Here is a 6,901-nt window from a genome sequence, read left to right as displayed (position 1 = left end):
CGCTAGCCTTGCATGAATTCTTCTATCTGGTCATGGAACCATGATCAGCTCACACTTCCATGAACCGTTTTCCTGCTGATGGGAATGCCTCTCTTTTCTGATCTAAAAACTAAAAATAGAGCTACCATATGATCCAGCAATCCCACTCCTGGGCATATATCCTGAAAAAACAAAATCTCTAATTCAGAAAGATACATGCACTCCGGTATTCATAGCAGCACTATTCACAATAGCCAAGACGTGGAAGCAGCCTAAGTGTCCATCAGCAGATGAGTGGATAAGGAAGATGTGGTCCATATATACAATGGAATATTGCTCAGCCATAAAAAAGAATGAAATAATGCCATTTGCAGCAACATGGATGGACCTAGAGATTATCATACTAAGTGAAGTTAAGTCAGACAAAGACAAATATCCCATGCTATCACTTATATGCGGAATCTAAAACAAATGATACAAATGGTGTATTTACAAAACAGAAATAGACTCACAGACACAGAAAACAAACTTACAGTTACCAAAGGGGAACATGTGGGGGGGGATAAATTGGAGTCTGTGATTAACAGACACACCCACACTACATATAAAATAGATACACATCAAGGACCTACTGTACAGCACAGGGAACTATATTCACTATCTTGTAATAACCTATAATGGAGAAGAATCTGAAAAAGAATATATGTGTGTGTGTGTCATATATAACTGAATCACTTTGCTGTACACCTGAAACTAACACAACATTGTAAATCAACTATACTTCAATAAAAAATAAAGTAAAAAAAAATCCTCTGCACTCTTTAAAGTTAGTTCAAGTTCCACGCCTTCTGTGACTGTATCTAACTTAATCCACAATGGTACCTACCTTCCACTCCTCCCTTTTTTTTTTTAAATAAATTTATTTACTTTATTTATTTATTTTTGGCTGTGTTGGGTCTTCACTGCTGCACACGGGCTTTGTCTAGTTGTGGTGAGCCGGGGCTACTCTTTGTTGAGGTGCGCGGGCTTCTCACTGCGGTGGCTTCTCTTGTTGCAGAGCATGGGCTGTAGGCGTGCAGGCTTCAGTAGTTGTGGCTCACAGGCTCTAGAGAGCAGGCTCAGTAGTTAGGGCACGCGGGCTCAGTAGTTGTGGCTCACGGGCTTAGTTGCTCCGCTGCATGCGAGATCTTCCCGGACCAGGGCTCGAACCCATGTCCCCTGCATTTACAGGTGGATTCTTAACCACTGCGTTACCAGGGAAGCCCCAGTCCTCCCTTTATAATCCAATAAACACTCCCAGAGAAACCTCGTGTGTGCCTGGTGGGGACACGAAGACACAGTGTCTGTCATAGCCTCCCAGCGTAGAAGAAAGCTTGTGCTATAACGAGGTGGGATGGAGTGGCAGGGGGCAGGGGACAAAAAGATGAGCTGCTGGGGGGCAGGAGGGGTGTGAGGGGCTGGCCTTCGACCCAGGCCTGGAGAAGCAGGGGACCAGCTGGGAACCAGAACAGCAGATGTGTTAGTCAGAGACATTCTGGGGAAATCCAGCCGGGTGTCAAGTTCGATGAGTGCCTAGACAACTCAGAAACACGCAAAGGACCTGATCTTCCGTCTGGTCAGCCAAAGACCCTTCTCCCAGGGACACGGACGCCTGAGGAGCTCAGCCCAGGCTGACAGTGAGACTGGGCAGGCCCACAAGAAGAACTGTCCCTTTGAGCAGGGATGCAGACGAGAAATGAGGGCCAGAAACTGAACCCTGGAGGGAAATGTAAATTCTAGACGGGTGCCCAACTGCAGATGCGATTGTATGTGTGACTGTCCGCAGCTGTACATCACTTGCACAGGCAACCCTGAGCTGAAGGAACGTCGTGCGTTCCGGGCCTGTGTGCTGAGCCCACGAGCAGGGGCCAGGTGTAGTGTGGACACCGCTGTCCCTGTCACAGCCAGCACCCAGCAGAGCAGTCACTGGTCCTGTGCAAGATTTAACGTCCTGGGGAGCAGCCGCGCCCTGTCAGCCATCACGAGCTGGGACCCCTATTTTCCTTTGCTTTCCTCTCCCTACGAGAGACCAACTGACCAGTCATTTTATCCTCACAGTGTCTCGGTCAGTCTCTATTTCTAACCAGTTGCTTTTTATCCGGCCCCCGATTCTGTGGAAAGTTATTTAAAATCCTTTTTCCCCCCCAACACTTGTGACCAGCAAGGTTGCCCTCTCATTTCCTTGTCTGAATGCTGTGCAGTGGGCGTCCTTGTCAAGGGAGCCCGTGGGCTGGGGACAGCCCTGGTTAGGGACAGAGGCAATGACACTCTGCGACCACCCAGCATGCTGGACATGTGACATTCTCATAGCAACCTGGTGGAGACACAAGTGTGTGTGTGTGTCTGCGTGCATTCGCGCATGCAGGCATGCATGCATGTTTGTGCACTTTTGTGTGTCTATATGTGTGTCTGTGTGTGTGTGCATGTAGGCATGTGTGCATGTTTATGCACTTTTGTGTGTCTTTGTGTGTGTGCATGCAGGCAAGCGAACATGTTTCTGCACTTTTGTGTGTCTGTCTGTGTGTGTGTGCATGCAGGCATGTGTGCACGTTTGTTCACTTTTGTGTCTGTGTGTGTGTGTGTGTGTGCATGCAGGCATGCGTGCATGTTTGTGCACTTTTGTGTGCCTATATGTGTGTGTGTGTGCATGCAGGCATGTGTGCGTGTTTGCCCGCTTTGTGTGTCTATATGTGTGTGTGCGTGTGTGTGCGTCTGTGTGTGTAACTCTCTCATCTCTCGTCGTTACCCTTGCATGGCTGAGCAGCCCGAGGCCAGCCTGACTGGTGCTTCCCTGCATAAAATCTCCTTTTCCTTATGGCTGTTTGAGGGGCTGTGTCCTCGTTTGTCTGCTCTGCTGGCTCCTGGGGATATGCCTGAATTTTCAGACTATTTTCCTTCATGTTCTGAGCCCTTGGAGGTCCTTTCAATCTCAGAACGTGTTTGGGGGTTCCCAGGAGAGTGTGCAGAGCGTCTGTCCTGTTCGCGGTTTGGAGGGTCCCTTTTGTCCGCTCTCTGTTTCCTGGGAAGGATGCTCAGCACCCAGGGGTGGGGGAGGGGTGGGCGAGCCACCCCCTGTGCAGCTGGGCATTTGTTTCCATTTCTTTATTTAAATTTAAAATGTATTTAAAATTAAAGTTTATTTAAATGACAGAATCACTGCTTTCCTCAGCCACCCCATCCCAAGATCCTGGTTCTTAAGGAATCTTTGAAGACCCCAGCATCCCCCCCTTCTCCTTCCTGCCCACCCACTGCCCACAGCGTGGCCCCAAGGGCACCCCTTCCACCCCACACTCCCCTCAACAGGTCGGGGTGGGGCACCGCTGGAGGGAAACCAGGAAGGAGGTTACCTCTGCTGCTACTTTTACAGAAGTACCTTTGGTGGCGACAATCTCCTTGTCCCCCTGACTGTGAAGGACCTAGTTGTGTGTCTGTAAGTATATTAGCAAGCAAGTCAGACTTGGGTAGGTCAATTCATGCCGTTTGGGCAGCAGGATGCCTGCTGTGAGGACACCGAAGGGACTTTGGGCAAGGAGAGCAGCAGTTACAGGAGGAGGCCCCGGGGTCAGCCTGCCCGCTGTGGCGCCCTGTGGGGGCTGGGGCTCACTCCTGAGGGCTGAGGAGGCTGGAAGAGGGGCCCTCCATCCGGCCCCCTTCTCTGACTTGGTCTGGGGGCTGGGGAAGCAGGAGCATCCTTTCAGCTCCTGGCCTCAGAGCGCCTGCCTTTCCCCACATCTTGGTGGGCGGAGGTTCCCTGGAGGCCTCCTTCCTGCAGGAGCCCCGCAGAATGTGCTCCCTCGTTGCTGTGGTGAAGGCGGGGTGGGCTCTCTATCGCGACCACCCCAGATTCCCTCCCAGTGGGGGGCACAGGAAGGAGGTCTGCCTCCCTAGCCAGCTCAGCTCCTGGCCCCAGGATGGAGGGGACAGCGTTTGCTCTCAGGACCAGTTAGGAAGTCCCAGGTGGGTCCTGCCCTCAGCTCCCCCACTGCCATCCCCCGACCCACCTCCTGGGGGCCAGGCGAGGCGTCTGTGCCCAGGCAGTGGGGCAAGAGCAGAGGTGGCCAGCCTTCGCTGTGTGACCCTGCCCTCCATCCCCTGCTATGGGCAGTGTCAGGCACGCAGCAGTCCCCAAGCCCTGGTCCTGCTGCCTTGAGCAGGAATAGTCTCGCTCTTCTGCGGGAGAGGATGGGCTTCTTGGGCCTGTGAGTTTTCAGCTGGGCCCAGAGCTTTGTTTGCAGACTCCAGCCTCCCGAAGGTTCCCTGGCCTTTCCCTCTGCCATCGGTCAGGTCATTTCCACATGGGCATTTGCCTTCCCACTTTTGCAGTCTTCCCCCACGTCGTCTCCTTTTCTGCTCTCTTTTCCCTTGTAAATTTGTGGCTTCAGAAACTCTACTGCCCTCTCTTTGGAGGGATTTCTGTAGAGAGCAAGGAAGTCCCGACCACGGTCGCTGAGTGAACTTGGGCTGCGGATTGGGCTCCTCTTTTGTTGGTTTCTTTTTTTTATCTTTGCTCTAATGGGTATGTACTTCTCTTATTTTGACCAAAATTAATAAACCTAAGTATAAAACAAACCCATCATTAGCTATCGCCATTGTTCCAACAGCAGAGAGCAGACACCTGATTTTATACATTTGGGCATCTCTGATGGGGATGGATCCTAAACCATTTGTAAGACTCTGTTGTGTCATGACTTAATTGGAAACATTTTCTCCTTTCGTAGTGGTAGAAAAAATAACAGCATGCTTCCTATTGACTGTGTTTTCTATGTTCCAATATTTTATAGGCGGAAAATAAATTAGGAATGTAAACAATTACTGAAGAGTTATAAAATAACCTGACAAATTCTTAAAATGACAAAACAATTCTCTAAATCAATAAAGGACTAGAAATAGCCCCTGATGATCCCCATCACCAACACTAAATAATAAACAAAAAAATAAAATTTGAGGACATTCTTTTTTGGCTCAATCTTTTCAGGCATACTTTCATGCTGACCAGCATTCCAAATGATGTTCTTCAAAAGCTCAAGCACTTACAAACTCTCCCTTAATTAAACATTAAGCAGATGTTTAAGAGATTGTAATATTAGTTGCATTGTCTGATTAAAGCAGATTTCTTTAGTATCCTTGAACCTCCTTCTAGATAACAGATTCAATCTGAATAGTCAAGATTCTCTCCTAGTAAATCAAGATGTGTTTCCATGGAAATAGTTTCCATGGATATATATATATATATATATATATATATATATATAGAGAGAGAGAGAGAGAGAGAGAGAGAGAGAGAGAGAGAGAGAGAGAGAGAGAGAGAGGTCTCCTGTGAAACCGAATGATGCACATCTTATGTTGAACATCTCATCACCAAGAACCCACGTCAAGCAGCTTACCATCTGTTTTCTTCTAGGAGTTTTAGGGTTTCAGGTTTTATCTTCAAGTCTTTAATCCATTTGGAGTTAATTTTTGTGGAAGGTGTAAGATAGGGGGCCAGAGTCATTCTTTTGCATGTGGCTGTCCAGCTTTCCCAACACCATTTGTTGAAGAGACTGTCTTTTCCCCACTGTAGATTTTTAGATCCTTTGTCATAAATTAATTGACCGTATATGCATAGGTTTATTTCTGGGCTCTTTATTCTGTTCCATTAATCTATGTGTCTGTTTTTTATGTAATACCATACTGTTTTAATTACTATAGGTTTGTAATATAATTTGGAATCAAGATGTATGATGCCTCCAGCTTCATTCTTCTTTCTCAATATTGCTTTGGCTATTTGGGGTCTTTTATGGGTCTGTGCAGATTTTAGAACTGTTCTATTTCTGTGAAAAATACCATTGGAATTTTGATAGGGATTGCATTGAATCTGTACATTACTTTGGATAGTATGGACTTTTCAATAATATGAATTCTTCCAATCACTGAACATAAAATATCTTTCCACTTATTTGTATTTTCTTCAATTTCTTTCATTAATTGCTGTGGCTAAGACTTCCAGCACTGTGTTGAATAAAAGTGGTGAGAATAGACATCTTTGTCTTGTTCCTGATCTTAGAGGAAAAGCTTTTGGTTTTTCACCACTGAGTATGATGTTAGCTGTGGGCTTGTCATATATGACCTTTACTATGTTGAGGTATGTTCCCTCTATACCCACTTTGTTGAGAGTTTTTATCATAAGTGGGTGTTGAATTTTGTCAAAGCATTTTCTGCATCTATTGAGATGATCACATAATTTTTTACCTTTCATTTTGTTAAAATGGTGTATCATGTTGATTGATTTAGGGATGTTGAACCATCCTTGCATCCCTGGAATAAATCCCACTTGATCATGATGTATGATCATTTCAATGTATGGTTGAATTAGGTTTGCTAATATTTTGTTTTAGATTTTTGCATCTATGTTCATCAGGGATATTGGCCTGTAATTTCCTTTCCTGGTGGCGTCCTTGTCTGGTTTCATATCAGGATGATGCTTGCCTGGTAAAATGAGTTTGGAAGTGTTCCCTCCTATTCTAATTTTTGGAAGAGTTTGATAAGGATTGGTATTAATTCTTCTCTGAACGTTTGGTAGAATTCACCAATGAAGCCAGCTGGTCCTGGACTTTTGTTTGCTGGGAAGTTTTTATTTACTGATTAAATTCCTTTGCTAGTAAGATTTTCTATTTCTTCATGATTCAGCTTTTGTAGGTTGTATGTTTCTAGGAGTTTATCCATTTCTTCTAGGTTGTCCAATTTGGCATATAATTGGTCATAGTAATCTCTTATGACCCTTTGTATTTCTATGGTATCAGCTGTAACTTCTCTTTTATTTCTGATTTTATTTGAGTGCTCTCTCTTTCCTCTTGGTGGGTCTAGCTAAAGGTTTGTCAATTTAGTTTATCTTTTCAGAGAACCA

Source organism: Balaenoptera acutorostrata, chromosome 14 (assembly GCF_949987535.1).
Source record: "Balaenoptera acutorostrata chromosome 14, mBalAcu1.1, whole genome shotgun sequence".
Taxonomy (NCBI): domain Eukaryota; kingdom Metazoa; phylum Chordata; class Mammalia; order Artiodactyla; family Balaenopteridae; genus Balaenoptera; species Balaenoptera acutorostrata.
The sequence above is the reverse complement of the archived record's forward strand: the minus strand, read 5'-3'. Positions refer to the sequence as shown.